General features: G+C 38.0%; 1 protein-coding gene across 4 annotated transcripts in view; it reads right to left on the bottom strand.

Annotated features, from left to right (window-relative positions):
• The window catches only part of LOC105213350 (pneumococcal serine-rich repeat protein), a 289615-nt gene that overhangs the window by 190144 nt on the left and 80374 nt on the right, over nt 1-19097 (bottom strand). For all 4 annotated transcript variants that reach the window (XM_054233140.1, XM_054233143.1, XM_054233139.1 and 1 more), the window contains exon 4: nt 8417-8483. The gene's annotated coding sequence lies outside the window, so the exon portion shown is untranslated. The remainder of the gene's footprint in view (nt 1-8416; nt 8484-19097) is intronic.

Genomic DNA, 19097 nt, shown 5'->3' with positions numbered 1-19097 from the left:
ATTGTTATTTAATCATTTTTTGTAGAACTCTTGTTATACAGTTAGTTATGCCAAAAAAAGGTATCCTATGAAACCCTACCTTTGGAAATTTTTTTTTTAATTATTTTTTTTTATAATTTTTTGTTTCAATTTAATTTAATACGCTTTGACATTAATATAGATAGTTTCCATAGTTTTATTTTATTATTTTATTGTTGTTATTATTGTTATTATTTTGTTTAATGCTGTCAGCATTGCAATTGATTTATCTATTTACGCATTCTTTTATTATTTTAATCTAATTTTTTAATGCGCCGCCGCTTGCAGCTACTATCTATGTATTGGCTGGGCTGCTTAAGCGCCAGAGTACGCGTTTGCCAATGTGTGTGTGTGTGCGTTTCGTGCGATGTTTGTGTCATAAATTTCAAGCGCGCCGCGCGTTTTTTGCCGTCAATATTTTATGTGGCGCTTTGTAATTTTAGCCGCATTTTTACATTTTAGCCGCAATAATAAATTTCATTATCCTTACGTAAATATGCCGTTAAATGCACAAACACACACACAGCCAAGCGCGCGCAACTGCATTATCGTGACTGTTGTCTGTGTGTGTGTGTGCGTGTTTGTGTTTGTGTTTTTTCAACGCCGCTTTCGTGTCGCCGCTTTGGCTTTAGCTTTGACTTTGGCTTTGCCTCGGCGTCGCCGCTTGAAAGCCATAAAATTGCATTTAATTTAATTTCTTTGGCATTTTTTCTGCGCTGATCTTGTAATTTTTTCTCCACTTTGCTGTTGTTGCGTTTTTGCGTAATCCCGGCATGTGCTGTTGTCACATGTCCGCCAGGGCACACACACACATCTAAAAAAGTTCACTTCACAAATGTAATTTAACAAAAAAATGTTTTTTTATTTTTATTTTATTTTTTTGCTTAATTAAATTCGTTATAACGGTAAAAGACGCGTATAACCGTAGCAGCTGCAGAGAGTGAGAGAGTGGGTGTGTAATGCAGAAAAACACAAATAAACAATTCGCATTTGGATTACTTTATTAGCGCAGTAAAATGATTACCTGTGCACTTAACAGTTATTGCAGGCAGGCAGAGGCAGAGGCAGGGGCAGCGACGTTAAGCGAGGTTTGTACAAACAAAAGGTTATGTAATTGTAATTAAGAATATTGCCGATGATCATGAGTTGTATTTGTTGCAGGCTATGAAATGAAAAAGCTTGTTTGTTACTTTTGTTGTTGTAGCATTCTTCTAACTCCATACACAGCTCTGGAGTAATAGACATGGATTCTAGAATCACCTGCCTTTACTATTTATGGTTATATTACTTCTCCTTTGTTAAAGTGCGGTTATAAGACGCTTCAGTTCATTTCTTGTGTGAGAAGACTCATTGAAGACGTCACTTGATTCTCTGCTGGTGTCGTATTATCTTAAAACTCTGCATACATGTCTTGAAAGTCAAATGTGGTCTAGTTCCAAGGCTGATTGTCCCTCGGGGATTATAACATATATTGAGTGAGGCTTATGGGTCCTCACGAAGACACCTAACTAGTTCACGAATCTCTCGACCGACAATAACTTCGAAGTCCATCACTGAAAAGTACTTGAATGCGACTATATAGAGACCTGTTTTGACACGAGACGTGAGAATATACTGTTTTAATGTAAACTGAGCACAAGACGCCTTAGGGAAGGTCTCGCTATTTTCGGCTGGACTAATTTAATAAATCTAATCTACCTAACATAGTAGACTCGGATCAGTTCTTGAGGAGATGAAACCTATTATTTGTCAATATTTCCAGAATGGTTTCAAGATCTCGAGGTGAACCGACTTTCCGAAAGAATACATAATAAAAAGCTCTAGATCGTAAACATAGAAACAATAGAAATGTTCTCATTCAAAAATCCGTTTTACGTTTGCAACATATATTCATTCTTGGTGGGGTCGTGACAACCAAATCGTGACACTCCTAATCTTCGCGGTCAATGAACAACAGCAAAGCCGAAATCCACTTCCTGCTTTCCCTCCTTTTCCTAAACATATATGTATGTCATTGTGCGCCAAAGTTCCCCTTCAGCTTCAAACCCCCACTTTCAATCAACTCCCCTCAAAAGGGAAATGAAGATGTTCGACAGCGTGTGTCAATATTCGTTATAGTCGTACAACGGTACTCTACAGCCAACAGCTATCAAAATGAAGGCAACACAGCTCAAGTGTTTGCAATAAAAACATTGGCACCGGCAAAACAGAAAAATAACAATACAACAACAGCAGAGTTAGAAAAATCGAAGGAAGCCGGCAAACAAACGGTAGAGACCGAAGAAGAAGAAGAATCCGGCGAGCAACAAGGAAGCAGCAAGTTCGGCACGACTGCGGAGAAAGAGTTCGAAAAGAATGAAGCAGCTGAACACATACGACTGGTGGCACCTACACACCTACCAACCAGCGGATGTGTGGCAAACAGACGAGGGGCTCTAGAATATGCGAGACAGACGAATGGATGAATGAGTGGCTGAATGAATGAATGGTTGGCTGCACGGACGGACGGAAGGAAACCAATTCGAAGCATTGTATAGGGAAGTGCCGAATGCAAGGACAGACAGACGGACACACACACACACCAAAGCACCGAAGCACCGATAAGGATCGACTTTGGCAAAGTGTTGACCAGCTGACGACGGACGGATGGGTAGACGTTTAGAGCAGACACTAGACGGGAGACAAATAAAATTCGTCTCGCAACAGCTGTGCACTGAGTATTTGCCGTTTCAAGGACATTTTTCTACTATTCTATGTAGTCTCAATGTGTGTGTGTTTGTGTTGGAGTTTCTTGCCCTTTTTGAATTTTATTTTTGCCTGCAAGAGTTTGCTAGTTTGCAGACGGAGACGGAGGTGTCTCGGCTGTGCTTTCGGTTTTGGCTTGGCACTGGCAAATGTGGCCGTAGGTGTGTGATGTGTTGAGAGCATGTGGCAAGTGCATTCAACTTGCAACAAAGAAGAAGTTGGACAGCAAAATAAAATGGAAATTCAAATGGAAAAAACAGAGCAGTGAGACGGAAGAAAGTGTGGCAATCAAAGGCGGTCGGTCGGTGGGAATTGAAGTGTGATATGCGCGCGCCAACACAAAAGGTGTTATTGGGTCAAGGACACGACTTAAGGATATGCAAAAGTTGACCAAGTCTGCGACTGTTGATATGCAGAGGGGGTGTGTGATACCTAGACTAAGAAGAATAAGTGAGTTGAAGCAAGTATTAGAAGTGAGTGTGTTGTTCTCATTTCTTTTAAAACAGTTGAATTTTTACTACAACAACACCAGACTTGCAACATCATTTCTTTATGCCACACTTCTAACTTGAAACTTATTACCAACACAAACAGCAGCAAATGAATTAATTTGTTGCAAAGGAGTGTTGTAAAAACCAATTAATCTTCAAGTAGTTGTTACATAACAACAACAACAAAATGCTTAACAAACACCACAAAAGCAAAAACAAAAGCCACAACTAACGAACTGCGGCGCGCTACAGCGTACAGAAGACTCATTAGAAGGCATGAGAAATGAAAAAAAATTAAGCGCACAAAATAAATAAAGAAAGAACAACAACACATAGCAATTACTAATATAACGTTAGACCGAACTCGCTTAAGCGCCACAAATCATGCAGTCGCAGTCGCAGATGCTGCGCCCAGCCCACCAAATCTACGCTCCTCCGCGCGGCGCCTTCACATTTCCTTACTCATTTTGTTGTTGTCAAATATATCCCTTTAATCATATTAAGTTGCGCGCTAAACAGAGACAAAACTACCAAATGCCAACAACATAAGCAGCACCGCTGTTGTTGTTGTCATGCTGCTTGTTACTTGCGAATTCATGACAACAAATCACAGCAACAATGAAGCAATAAAAAAGCGCGCCCACACACACACACTAACACTAGGCGCACACGATTTGCACGATGCGCGCGCTCACTTACACAAAGCGAAAGCTTTTCCGCATTTTTCCTACTTACGAAGCGACACAGTTCATCCTTGCGCGTACGCCACCCCGCGCTCCACTGTGTGAGTGTGTATGTGTCGCTTGTGACTTATTTAGACTACGACAGCAGCAGCACCACCATCATCACCGTCGCCGCCCTCCGCCAGCCGCTGTGCGCGCCAAGCACTCGCGCGGCACCAACCAATCACAAATTCACTTGGCGACGCGCTGCAAGAAAATCAGCGAAAAACAAGCAAACAGAATAACGGAAAAAATGTGCCGAACAAGAACAACAAGGATGCTGCACCAGCGAAGAACCAACGCGCGGCAAGCCGGAAGGAAGCAAGCAAGAAAACCGAGCTGGTCGCTAGGGTGGAAATTCGTGTAAGGGTGAGTGGAGGAAAACTCATGCGCGCGCTTTTTTATTTCTATTTACCTTTTCACTTTGGTTTTTTCTGTTATTTTTCTAAGTTTTCTCCCTCAAGAGATGTGCTATGCTTGTTTGCTCACCCACCGTAGGGTGTCGAGGGCGCATTTGCGGTCGCTCACAATGACGCTTCTAATTCTGGCAGCGCTGCTTTTGTACACCGTTAGACGCTAGCAGTCTGTTCGCTGACATCATCTGTGTAGGAGAAATTGCAAAACTAAAAACATTTACTTTGCAAATTTTAGCTTAGCATGCAGTTTGTGAGAGCGCCGAGTTCGTTTGATTGAGCGCTTTTCCTTCATGAGGAAATACACAAGAGAGCGCCGCAGAATAGTGCGCAAGTTTAGAAATTCATCAGCTGAATGGGGAAAATACACATTAGGAGTGCTTCGTAGGGATACTCAGGATTAGCGGCATCACAAGAGAAAATAAGTTTTCTCAAACGGTGAAGAGTACTCTCTGAATTCTTATAAATGTTGCGGTAATATCCTTCTATATTTAAATTGAACTTTGACCCTTAATTTATTTCACAAAACATAATATTTGATAATTCCATTTTTCTAGTCTATCTATTTTAGAGTCAAAATCTTTCTAGGGTCAAAACTCTCTTTATGGGGTTAAGCCCTCTTAGATGAAGAATTAATTATTGTCGAGTGAACCTAGTGACCTAGGTCTAGACCTGGTCGAGCATAAATCTTACAAAAATTATTATAATAAATTAAGATTCTTCTTCTTCGCCTTCAAGGCGAAATAGTCAAGTGCTTCGAAATGAACCAAAGACTGGATTGTTTTGGGACTCAAACCTTTTCGTTTCAGATAGTCAAAGATAGCGAAGGCATGAGAATAACTGAAGACTTTCGTATCAGTTTGGGTCTTTTTGAATCTAAATCTAGTCATCTAAACATTGCGTTCATATCATTTGTGATATTTCAAATGGATGGATATCTCTCGATTTATACAAATTTTCAGAATGGTGGCTTTCCCTGACAATTAAGCTTCACTTTCAGGTCCGAAACGATCTCAAGAGAAATAATATAAATAAAAAAAACTTTCCTACATATTCAGCAAATCTCCATAAAACTCTCTTAAAACGATCTGTGAACGACTCGGCTACTTGTGAAGCTCTCTTTCTCAAGACACATTTCCTTCCTTACTCAGCTTTCTCTCAGCTACTTTCGCAAACTTTTCCGCACAACTTCTTCGCTCATTAGTAAAAATTAAGTTCTTATTTGATTTTCCAGCCAAAAGCCAAATGCGAAATGAGTGTGTGCAATAAAGAAAGCCCGAGGCGAAGTGTGAATGCGAAAAAATCGATACAAAGAAAAAAAGCAACAACAACAATGCGCATTTTTTTATACATTTTGCACTAATTCATTTATCTCGTATTTTTTAGGCCAGGCCTTTAGACCAGGCCTACTCGTTGCGACAGTGCGCATTTTCTAAGCCAATCGGCGACGCGCATTTTCTAACAGCACACACACACGCAATTCAGTTAATGCCGTATGTGTGCATAGAAGGGAGACAGCCTATGCAAATGCCGAGTAGGGGAGAGAGTGGAGGCCTGCTGGCATATAGTTGTGGATATATAATGTATTTAAGCAAAGTTACGCAGTTCGACGAGAGTTGAGCGATTGGCATTAGTGGCGTTAAGGTAAGAAGATTATTTGCAGATAAACTACACATATGTGTTTAGATATTATTTTTTAATTCAAAGCCAGAATTAATAGATTTCACTGAATTTATAGCACCCTTTCCACTAACATTCATTTCATATGAACCACGCTGTATGACTAGACAGTTATAGATTAATAATGAATGAGCAAATTTCATTAAGATTTCAAATTCTTCATAGTCTGGCCAGCAAATCAAACAAAAAACATAATAAAAACACAACAACAACAAACGCTTTGCTGGAACTGGTGATTTTGGCCGCAAAAAAGCGACAGCGAAATTTTATCAAACATGAAATTGTCGACAACAATTGCTCATTGTTGTGCTCCTTCCAACAATGAGAAATTGTTTCGCGCTGTTCCACAACTCACAGCTTGGTGACCAATACTTTGGTCCTTGTGAAATGTGCACACTGCCTCGTGTGTGGTCTCGGGGGCGATCATGGCGTATATATCGTCACGTGAACGATTTCTAGCGGTTCTTTTTCGCGTTTTTCGCCGAGCCATTTGTTATTTTTGCAACAATTGCTGTGGCCGCGACGGTGTGTGTTCTTGTTGTTATTGTAACTGACATTGTGACTCTAGCTGGCAATGGCGGCCATTGTCGTCGCCCCACCCACGATCACGGAAGCTCACACATCTCTCGCCTTCGCGCTGAGCTCGGTTGGCCGTCGCGTCTCCAATCCGCAATGTCGCGGTTCCAGTTCGAATCGCTTCACTACTGTACATCGCGTCGCTTCTGCCTTGCCTTGCCATCACTTTCTTCCTCCTCACGGCGACTGCTATTATTTCCGTTGACTTCTTTTGTATCCCTATTTATTTGTATTGTACGTTTTCCTATTTCATTCTTTTTTTTTGGTTTTTGTGTTGTTTTTGTTTTGGAAATTTCTCAATCGTCATCCCGCGGTTTGGCAAGCGATTTTTTAGTATTTTCCTATTGCTTTCTTGCCATTCTATTTTTCGTCTGCCGAAATACAAGTGCAGACCGAACGGCAATAATAGCAATAACAGCAATAACAACAACAACGCAATGGCATTTGAAATGGTCATCGGCGTTGGCGTTGTCGAGAAATGGTTATTATTGTTGTTGTTTTTTGTTTTATTGTTTTATGCGAATTTTAAATGATGTACTGTTGACCATACTGTGAGGCGAGAGCGCCAAAGCCAACAGGAGAGAAGCTGTGGGCGAAGACCCCATGTGTTTATGGCGCGCACACTCTTGCGGTTTGGAGAGGGCGAAGAGGCGTGCCAGCGCGGTCAAATCCGCACAATTTCGCGGAATATTTCGAACTAAAGCCAACATATGTAAATGTGGCCTCGCTTTAAAGTCACAAGAAATATATTTTAATCGCTTCTTTTCGTTAAATATGTAGAGCTCTCCCATTTAGGAAATAAAGACTCGCACCGAATTCAAGTGGGAAGTTTTGAATTTCTAGAAAAAGATGTCACTTGAATGTGGAGAGTTTACCAAATCTAATGTCAACCACGGAACCGTTTTTCAGTTCCAAGAGTTCTCCTGAAAAGAAGAGTTCTACTTCTTAAGAATACCTTTGAGTTTGAGTTGTAAACTGTCTTAAAACCTGAGACCCGAATATTGAACATAGAAGAAACATAGTTGGAATTATTGTAAAGCAGCTTTTCTGATCCCTTATTTTAAAAAATTGGAACCGAATGTTGATCAAAATATATATATAATTTCAATCGCAAAAACTTTTCTGAACCATCCATCTCATAAGATCCGCGGATAAGATCTAAGCTTCAGTAACCTGCTTTATTTATGAGAAGATTAACAACCAGATCTGGAGCTACTTTCTTCCCGCGGAAACTATGTATTAAATGATGAATAATATTCGGAGAAATATGGATCCAATATTGTTTCGTGCAAAAGAGCTAAATTAACATCGTCTGAAGTACTCCAACAACACTTCGACACTTCAAAGTTGAGACCGACGAATATCAATAACACAAAAGATGATTTCAAATTCGCGGTTTTCACTTATTTGTTTCGTTAAATATTGGTCTACAACTTTGCTTCCGCCGTTTTCCAATAGATGTCTCTAGGGGTCAACAAAATATTTGTAGAGATCTGTTTGCATCTCAAGCATATTCTCAACTGAAAATGTCACTTTTTGAGCCGAATTCTCGACATTTTCGGGAAATTTTGCTTTTCGTTGTTAATTCCTCATCGACATTTGTAACCATTTTTATACAAAAAAACTTAAATTTACAAAACAAAAAAAAAACGGCGGAAGCAATGTTGTAGACCTAATAATAATTTGTTAATAAACTTTCGAAGAAATATTCTAATTAAAATGAAATAAAAACAAAATTTTTGTTTTGAAAGATGAAGTAGTCTGGACTCACCCTTTTTCAGGCTGATGGCCGATTTTCCACTCTTTGAAGAAATGTAGCCAAACATTGCTGCTGAAGACTGGAATGAAATATAAATTTACGGTTATTAATTGGAAATTAAAGCAAAATTATATGGGATTTAATATCCAAAAATTCTATATGTATGTCGCATAATGGTACTTATTATTGTCAATATTATAATTTTTTTCCTTTTTTTTCTTTACATACACTCAAACTAACTCATTTCGAAATGAATCGAATTTTTTCATACTTCATCTTTACTCAAATATCTTCTAGCGAGCAACCACATAACATGAAAAATGCCCAAAATATTCCAGCGAAATCTCCCCAAAGTGTTTTTGTGCGTAATTTGGGCAGCAGGAAAAACCAATTCGGCTAATTTGCATTGCAAGACATTTTAGTCAATTGTTATTGAAGGAGTTGCATAAAAGATGAGGCATAACCAACAAACAACAAAGCCAACAAACAGCAAAGCTAACAGAAAAACCAACAACAACAAAGTGCAATTGGCCCGAATTACGCATGTAAACTTTGACCTGCAACAATTGAATGCACTTTGGCAACTGGACACACCAACAAAACATCAACAAACATCAAACAGCAATTGAGCACACCATGCAACAACAATAACAAATAACAACAACAGCGGAGCCGAGTGGCATTTGCATTTGTGTTTGGCGATGAAGGCGACGCGGCGGTGTATTTCATTGAGCAGTTTGTGAGCGTTGCAATGACAACCGACAAACGGCAACAACAGCAAATTGCAGCTGCATTTCGTGGACATCATCAGCTGCATGCCACATGCCACATGCAACCACTCGCCGCGTATCGCCTATTGACCGGTTGAATGGCCTAAAAGCAAGCGCAGATATGCGCAGCTGATGCCCTAACACACACACACACACACGCACAGTCAACAGTGTGGCATGTGGCATATACATATGTAAATGCAGGCAAAGGATTTTCGCAAAGCCCCGTGCAGTTGCAGTTGCAACAGCTGTGCGCCGGGCGGCTGCTATGTGCAACGCGGCCTCAATTTATGAAGTGCACTTTTTTGCATTCACATTCGCCACAATTTTTAGTTGCCACATTTATTATTGTTGCATGTGTGTGCGTGTTCATGTGTGTGGCATTGCAGTGATCCAAATGCATTTTTATGCCTATCGGCCATCAGACCATCCGCCATTCGCGCTTGCTGCAACTGCAATACGCAACAAAATGCCACACTTCAGCGCACTCACACTCACACACACACGCACGCAGCTCATGCAGGCGCCGCACATAGAAAAGCTTTCCCCAAACTTTCCGCTTTTCACACCAGCTGGTGATTTGAAGGATTTTTGATGCGTGCATCCACACATACAAACATATATATAGAATGCTGTGAGTGTGTGTGTGTGTTTTTGCTGGCAGCGGGGATCATAGTAGGCCATTGGTGGTCCTGTTGCACGCAGACAACAAACAGCTGCAACAACGGCAGATTGCATTTGGCACGCGTGCATGTGTATGTGTGTGTGTGTGTGCGTGTGAGTATTTATTTTATATATTTTTATATACAAATTGTAGAAAAATACCTTTATTTGCCGCGCACAGATATATAAAAAATCACAATGCACGCACACGCATACAAACGCAAATGATTTGGCGCTATGCAGCGACACGTATGCGCCTATGAGTGTTTATGTGGATGTGTGTGTATTGGTGTGAATTTTGTTGTTTTTTTTTTGTGTGTCCTTTCCTTTGTTGCTGTTTGAATTTCAAGGTCATTTGAAAAAATATGGATCAATGTCTGATTTATTGTAACTGCCAACTGGAGTTTTCACTCACTTTTACTAGTCACATACATGTATACGTGTATGTATGTATGTGTGTGTGTGTGTTAGACACTTTTATTGCATTTTTTTCAATTTATTGCAGTGTCTATATTTTTGATAGAAAAAATAAAGGTGTGAGTGTGCCACTTTTAGCGCCACTTTTTAGCAGACCTTTGTCGCACTTTTTTGCTTGTTTGCTATTGTTGTTGCTTTTATTTTATTATTTTATTTTATTTGCTTATTTTTTTATACTTTTTATTAGTTGCATTCATGTTGTGTTAAGTGAATGAACTATTGAAAATATTTGACGCGTCGCCGAATGTCCAAATGCGAAAGCAAATAAAAGCGAAAGCTTTTTGAGCTGGCGAAAGCACTTTTTGCGCCTCATTCGAGGTCAAGCTTAAATTCGTGATATGGAAACTCGAAAAGTGAACTTAGGCGTATGCAGTTTGTCAAACTAATTTTTAAACTGGTATTTAGTTGTATAATGGGACACATTTGGTTGCCTTCTTAGCATCAAATTTAAATTAAAATTATCAATTATTGAATACTTTATCTTTAGTTTTCACTTTAAGTATGTTTAACTGCTATGGATTTCGAGCTTAATGTTAATTCTTTGTTGCTTGTAAGACTCCAATAAGTGTTTCTGGTTCAAACTTCGAAGAACCTGAAGGGTTGGGTCCGTTCTCTGTGAGGAAAAGCAACTATACTACTACTACTTATAAAAAAAAAACATTTTGTATATCACATTTTATTTAAGTTTTATATAATTTTGAATTAAAGAGTTTTTTGCAACAACAACAATATGCTATATATCATATTAAAAAATATACATAAGGGAAGGTCATAAATATAGTACTCATACGCAGTGGCTTCCTTTTGCAACATAAATTAGCAAAATAAAAGAAAGTAGTCTTTTAGGAGCTAAGATATAAAAAGAGCAGATAGAAATATGTATATAAGTATTTAAATCTCATCCAATTTAGGAGTAAGAGCCAATATATTACTCAAGTCCCTTTAACAGGCGCCACAGAAAGTATTATTTGAAGCACAGTGGAAAGTTTTGTTGTGAACACCGATCAATTAGATTAAGAAACATAGCTTAAATAACTTAAGCCTTCGGATTTAGTACTAAATTTACTCATCTGTGCACCACAAATATTGTAAGAATCCCAAACTGATCGAATCTTTACTCAGGACTCAGGACTACTATTAATTTAATGAAAAAGATTATTTTATTTACAAGTATCCAATAATATATGTGACTAACAGACCGCTCCGGCTTCGCACGGGTATAGTATTTGATGTCCGTTGACTTTCTCTCTGATTATGAAGGCGTTAGGAACGCTCAGAGTTCGACGCGAGCTTGTATATTTCTAATATTTTGTTCTTCAAGCCGCTGCGCACGCTCCATACTCGACCCTCAAACGTGTACTTGGGAGGTTTTGAAATTTTGTTCAGCAAGCAGCTGCGAGCGCTTGTTACTCGACTCTCTGGCTCGCGATTGCGATGACGATTTTCAGTTTGATATTAAGATTCTCCAGCAAGGAGTCTTTTTGATATCCTCATATGGGAACTATTTCCCGAAAGTTGAGATTCTAGCAATATATATAGCCTATGTTACTTGGAGTGAATGTAGCTTTCTAGTGGTGAGAGTTTTTGAAATCGGCATAGTAGTTTTTGAGTTTATTCATTACAAACATACATACAAATATTTCCTCTTTATAATAGTAGTATAGATTATGAATCGTCTACTCTTTCTCATGGTTATAAAATTGAGTATCCTTTAAGGAATCTTAGCAAAGAAGCTTCAAATGCAGACTTAGAAGCATTTCGGAATACTAATTTCTAGCATATATTCGAAATCGAATTTTAGATACACAAAAATACATAAAACACATCAGAGAGATTTATAACAAAAAGAAAAGTCGCTCATTTGTATAAATTCTCACATCAAACGTCGATAACCAAATATAACCTCGAGAGATCTTCAAACTCTTGTTACAGTTAAATTCTAATGAAAAATAGTAGGTACATAGTACAGTTAAAGCAACTAATATTCTTACAAACTCACTTAAATTGTTTAATATTTATACTCTCGCAACAAAAGTTGCTAAGAGAGTATTATAGTTTTGTCCACATAACGGTTGTTTGTAAGTCCTAAAACTAAACGAGTTAGATATAGGGTTATATATACCAAAGTGATCAGGGTGACAAGTAAAGTTCAAATCCGGATGTCTGTCTGTCCGTCTATCCGTCCGTCCGTCTGTCCGTCCGTGCAAGCTGTAACTTGAGTAAAAATTGAGATATCTTAATGAAACTTCGAACACGTGTTCCTTGACACCATAAGAAGGTTAAGTTCGAAGATGGGCGGAATCGGACCACTACCACCCCCACAAAATGACGATAACCAAAAACACATAAAGAGCTATAACTAAGCCATAAATAAAGTTATGAAATTAAAATTTGGAAAACCATATCTCAAGAACTACTCGACAGATTTCAATAAAATTCGGTACATAATATTTTCTTGACACCCTGAAGACACTGGTGGAATATGGGCGAAATCGGTTCACAACTACGTCTACTTCCCATATAACTCAATTTTGAATCCTTCCGATTCTTTCACTTTATAATGTATACATATGGAACCGATAAAGATAGCGAAATAAAACTTTACACAAATACTGTATTTGAGCTGTGACATCACTTGTGAAAAAATTGTCAAAATCGAACCATGACTTTTCAAGGCCCCTGATATCAAACATGAAGAACTCCGTGCCTAAGGGTAATTTTTCACCGAAAATATAGGTATATTTCTAAATAAATTGCGAGAGTATAAAATGTTCGGTTGCACCCGAACTTAGCCTTTCCTTACTTGTTTTATTTCCTTATGTGTGTTTATGTGCTAGCATATATCTTTCCGCTCTGTTTGCCGTTGCCATCAAGTGTTCGTGTTTTCTTTTTGCTGTTATTGTTCTAGTCTGCATTTGACAAATGTCTTTCAATTAATTCGCATTCAATTACTACTAGAAAAATATTTACCCACACACACACACACACACACACACACACACACGAACATTCGCACAAAGAAGAAGGTATGTAAAACTGTAAAAAATGAGATTACAAATACAAAAAAAACATACACATTTACATATGTGTTTGTCTATGTATTTAAGCATTTAAGCATTTATGTAACTATGGAACCACGCATGCAAATGTAGACGTTCTTATCTCGTTACATAAGCAGGCAGTTTGCTATGTATAACTTGCTTTCCAGGTACATATACACTTACCTATAGAAATATATATAGGATTATATAAATGTATGTGTGTGTTGGTAGGCATTTGCTGCATGTGAGCAGAAAGAAGTTGCTGTCATGTCATTTAAATTGTTTGGCGTCCAAGCAGAGCGCGGTAAGAATCGCCTACTTTTCCAATACAAATGAATTTTTCGTTATTCCATTTGTTGTTGTTGCACTTTTTGTTGTAAAATTTTTTGTTGTGATTTTTTTTTTGTTTTTACCATTTCTATATTCACCTCTCTAAGTATATAATTTTTTATATTTTTTCTCATTTCTTTACTCAACTACTATTTTAACCATAATTTTTCAAAACATGCGTGATCCTATGAGAAACGTCCAGAGCCGCTATAAATTAAGCAAGAAAATGTGTAAAGAATTCCCTCCGCCTATTTAAGAAGCTATGCTAAAAGTAAAAAAATCGAGTTTATTCTTCGAAAAATCCGCAAATATTTGTGCAACATGCGAGTTTTACAGACGCAGACCTATCTCAGCCGCGAAGGCTGACACAAGCATGCGCGCCATTTGAAATTAGTAAAAACCAACTATGAAATTGCCGTAAATAAAAAAGAAAACAACAACAAAAATGCAAGAAAAAAATTGCAATTACATTGTGTTCGTATAACGGACAGCACAGCTTAATTGTAGTTCTTGTTGTTGTTGTTGATTTAGCTATAGATAGATAAATGCGTTTATTCACACACACAAACACACATATACATACATACTGTCATGTATATTCGTCTATTATGTTTGCATAAGAGAGGCTCTTACATAAACACACGCACTCAACGCCCACTCCCACATCCCGCTGCAAATACAGCTGCCTACTCCTACCTCGTGGCTTGCGAAAAAGTCATAAAAACTACGCGAATGCCGAGCGGCATAGGCTCCGCCCTGTGTAGGCTAAATGGTTCACCATAAAAAAAAAAATTCACCGTTACATACACGAACAGTTATCTCGTTTGCGTTGGCATGTGTGCGAGTACGCCACACACGAGATAGTGCTGTTGGGTGCGTCGGCTGCTCACTACCGTGGATGTCGCATGGAAATTATAGAGCGAATGTGAAAGTGGAGTAAGGTAAATTTTGAATTTTATAAATTCGGAAAAATGGATTTTTTTAATTCAAATTTCTAAAAATCGAACAAATTGAAACCAATAAAACAATCATTTCCCGCTGAAGCATGAATTGACCTCGAAAATATGTATTTATTTTTCTCTCAAGTTCTAGTGACTCCTAAATGAAGTGAAATTTACGCAAATGACTAATTCCTACAGGCAACCAGCGTCATCCTACTCCAATAGTTGCGGAAATTATCTACATTTTCAGTCCCTTTTTCCATAGTCGATGTGGGGAGTTTAAATGAAGAAGTCCCAATGCTTGCCACAAATTGTTGTTGTTGTTTGCATTTAAAACGCCGCTACTTATTGCCATTTTATTTCCAATTTTTTCTTTCCACAATTTGGCTTTTGAACGTTTCGAAGTATTTTTTGTTAGTTCTACAACCAGTGAGTTGCATAAGCACCACTCAGACGCCAAAAAGTAGACTACGATTTTTGAATGTTAAGCGATTTCGTGATCTGCGCCGGCATTAAGTTGCAAGTGGTAGTGGAGTAAGCGAGAAGGCATGCTAGTGATGCGTTTTAGCACGTTTCCGGTCACTGTGGGGTCAACTACATAAATTTGGTTCCTCGCTCATTTTCATTTAAACTGTAATGTTTCCTTTTTTCAACTTTTTCTTCCACAGGGCTTCTATGCGTCTATTTTTCTACTTGCTTGCTCTGCAAGTCCACCTTTATCTGCTTTAGTTTGCGTTTTAACATCCCTCACCCTCGGCTCTTTCGAGAAATAGGCACAGTAAAATCTACAAAAAAAAAATAATTCTGCTGAGCCACCGCTTTGTTTGCGCACTACTCAGTCCCAGTCGCCTTTCATGTTTTTTCAGACATGCATTTATGTAAAGCTTCAAAGGAGATGGGGTTTGGGTGCTGTGAAACGTGGCAAGTCGGTTAAAAGAGCGTTCTAAGCAGACAAACTAAAAGTTTAGATAACGTTATGGGCAATCTTTTGTTGCAATTTTGCTTTCTGCTGAGTCCGTAACTGCGTGCGCCGTACCACAGATAAACATTTGCGCCTATGGTTTATATTCAAGCCCTTCTCATAGTCATGGAAAATGGTGTATATAATTTTTTTGCTGAAAAATGCACTGTTGTTGCATGTGTGTCTGTCTTTGCATAGTTCTTTTGTAGTTTCTTTTTGCTAACGTTGATTTTTAACTCGGTTGAGCTATAGAAGATGGGAATCCTCACCTCCCAGATAGTTACTTCTGTATAGAATTCTGTTGTAGAGAGTATGAGTGTAGAAACTATTTACGGTGTAACTCATTTCTTATTTCTCTTTGCTGTTGCTGTTTTAATGAAACAATAACGGACTCAAATATGTGAACCCGTATCTAGCAGATACAGACACAATAGGCCAGTCGAGCTTTTTATATAAACTGAGGCCATTTTCTTTTCGCAGATTTTGAACAAATTTAGACAAAGACTTTGATTTATACTATACTGAGCAGACAGTTTGCAAATTAAATTTTAAAATAGAAAACAAACTCAAAATTTGTGAATATTTGGAATATATAGAAAGCTTTACAAAAAGTGAAAGCTTTAATTGCGTAAAAAGTGAAAGCTCCTTTGTAATGCTTCACTCCTTCACTTTGATTTTAAGCGTCTGCCGAAATTGAATTTCCTGCTCCTAATAATACTTGAGTAGCTCATTCATTTGTTAAATTGATTATCCCTATAAAAATACAAAAAACAAAAAAAAACAATCGAATCACTATCAATCACCTACTCATGCATATTCATGCCCTTATTAACCCCTAAAAGCAGACTAAGCTCTACTCGGGTCAGCAAGTCGCGATTTCGCACATAAATACACCACATAACTCGCTGTTGGCCGTGGAAGCAGCCTGCTTACAACGGTCCTCGACAAAGTCATTCATCTTATTTGCGCTCATCAGTGCTGCAAAGCCAAGCCAATGACAAATTCGCGTCACTCCTGGCACACACACTCACATAAACCTTCAAACTTCCTTCAGCATTTACACAGACTGTACGCCAGTCAAATGCCGTTTGTCAGCCCGTTATCCTTTGTTGACACAAACTGTCACAATTACAAGTTTATTTTACTTTCGAAGCGATTTTCTGATATTTTTCCAAGTTTTCGCTTCGCTTTTCGTTCTCTACGCTTGTAGTTTTTGATCGCTTTGTTGTTTTTTTTTATGATTTGATTTTTTTTTTGTTTTTTAGCTAACACGTGTCGCTGTCATACACTGATTTAAGTGATATTTATGCTGTTTTGCTGGTGAAGTGATAAAGTGTTTATAAAATCACTCCGGTATTAAATGATATGCTGATAGTGCTCACTGCTGGTTGGTGTGTCCATATGTCTCTGAGTCTGTGTGTGTGCGTGTGAGTGCTGTTAGCGCAAAATTTACTCAAATCAGTGACAAGTGATTCTATTACACGCTGATTATTTACTGAAACTGTTCGTATAGATAGAGGACAAACTTGAATCATACATACACCTCATTATGTAAGGATCAGGTTTTTAAAACTAAAAACTCAACACAAATATTTTTAAAAAATATTTTTAAATCTTTTTGTAATCTACATATATTAAATTAAAAATAATTTGTTGGTGATATAAATATTTCAAAATATTATATTATTTTTTTACATTTTTCTCAGTTCCAAGCTAATTTTTTTTTTTTTTTTTCATTTTGTTATCATTTATTCTTCCTTTCAATGTCTTTTGCTGTAATATCAACCACTTTGCCTTTCACCTCGACCACCAAATCATAAATTTTAGAAGCTAACCAGTGATTGCAACACTTGATGCTAGAAAACTTGCCACCAACACGAAGTACGAACTGAAAACTGTTTTACCACATCCTGTGACATGTGAAAATATGCATTTCCGTTGTATAAGCATGAATTTGTAGAGCAATGGACGCAAAAATTATAAAAAAGCCGCTATAAAAAGTACGAATTAAAAATAAATATATGTGGCAACCCTACGAATGCATCCACTACTGACAATCACGTAGCTAATTAGATGTTTGCTGGCCAACAAGCATGAAAATATACATATAAGCAGAGTATATATAACTGTAAATGACATTAGCCAACAGCACACTCACGCTCAGCGCCTAAAAGTATGCATCTAAGCTCATATTTCTTTAATTCTAGCGTGTATTATGTTACATATAAGACAGAGCGCCAGTCAACTTCCACCTTGTGATAAAGAAATTGTGGAAAAATTATGAAAAAAAAACGCAAGCATAGTTTCAACTAACAACGTGCGCCAATTGCTACCGCCAAATGAGCAAAAAATGCGCGCAACCGGAGAAATGCATGAGCATTAAAAATAAATGAAAGCGTGCTGAGAAATATGAGGAATGTATGCAGATGAGCGGCGAAAAAATGCGATAGAAATAAACTATGGCTTGGCTTGGTCATAGTGTTGCCAGCGCGGTGCGAACCACAAACACATGCTGGCATGTGGCACACACACATACATGCTTAGTTATACGTAATTTCTTGTATGCATGGTAGTGTGTGTGTGTGCGATCGTATTCCACTGCAGTTGCATATTTTTAATTTGCGCATATTTCTCAACTTTATCCGGAAATGTGTTGCCTCCCGCTTCCCTTGCTGACCCCCCCCAGTCTCTAATGTTTTTTCTATTCGCTTTCGTTTTTTTTTCGCCCTTTGTTGACCGCACTTGTAATTTTTCACGTTTTTACCAGCCACTGTCCGGCTGCTGGGTGTTGGAAAGTGTGGTTGCCTCCTAGGTGGCAACACTGGTAACACGAGTTGAACATTGATTACAACTGCTACGTTGGCGCCTCGCATTCGTCCAGCGTTCAGCGGTACGAGAGCAAGCGGTGCAGAGGCCAACTTAAGTGCTGGCAAATGCTTTAATGCTTTTTTGAAATTTTTCAAATATTTTTAAAATTAATAAGTCTTTGAGTACTCAAATTTATAATAATTATTATTGTATTTTGATTAGAAAATTCATTTTAATGTAATTTTTTACAAAATTTATTTTAACTTTTTTACTAATTAGAACGAGAAATGGCGCAAAGTCCCTTCTTCTCGTGTGTTCATTAACTTTTCAACTCGTACCGAGTGGAATAACAGTAAAATAAACCGCTACATATACAAATATACCGACTCATGCCAGCATATAGTCTCTGCTCTACCTCTTGGCAACGCGCAGATCCTCCAAGCCTTCTCCATATATTTATATAGCCAATGGTTGTTGAAATATTATTGTTTATTTTTATAGAAAATACATCCTCTTAGAGAATAATTGCTGGCGGAAAAAATATATTGCATGCTATGTCGCATATTTGCGCAAAAAAATCTCAAATTGCAAGTAACCGAGACTTGGCTGTAAAGTCCTTCTACAAACACACATACTCACACACACACATACTGTCACATATGGGAATCTACTTTGTGTTAGTTATTACAAATATATTTTTTT

Source organism: Zeugodacus cucurbitae, chromosome 6 (genome assembly GCF_028554725.1).
Source record: "Zeugodacus cucurbitae isolate PBARC_wt_2022May chromosome 6, idZeuCucr1.2, whole genome shotgun sequence".
NCBI lineage: Eukaryota > Metazoa > Arthropoda > Insecta > Diptera > Tephritidae > Zeugodacus > Zeugodacus cucurbitae.
The sequence above is the reverse complement of the archived record's forward strand: the minus strand, read 5'-3'. Positions and strand labels throughout refer to the sequence as shown.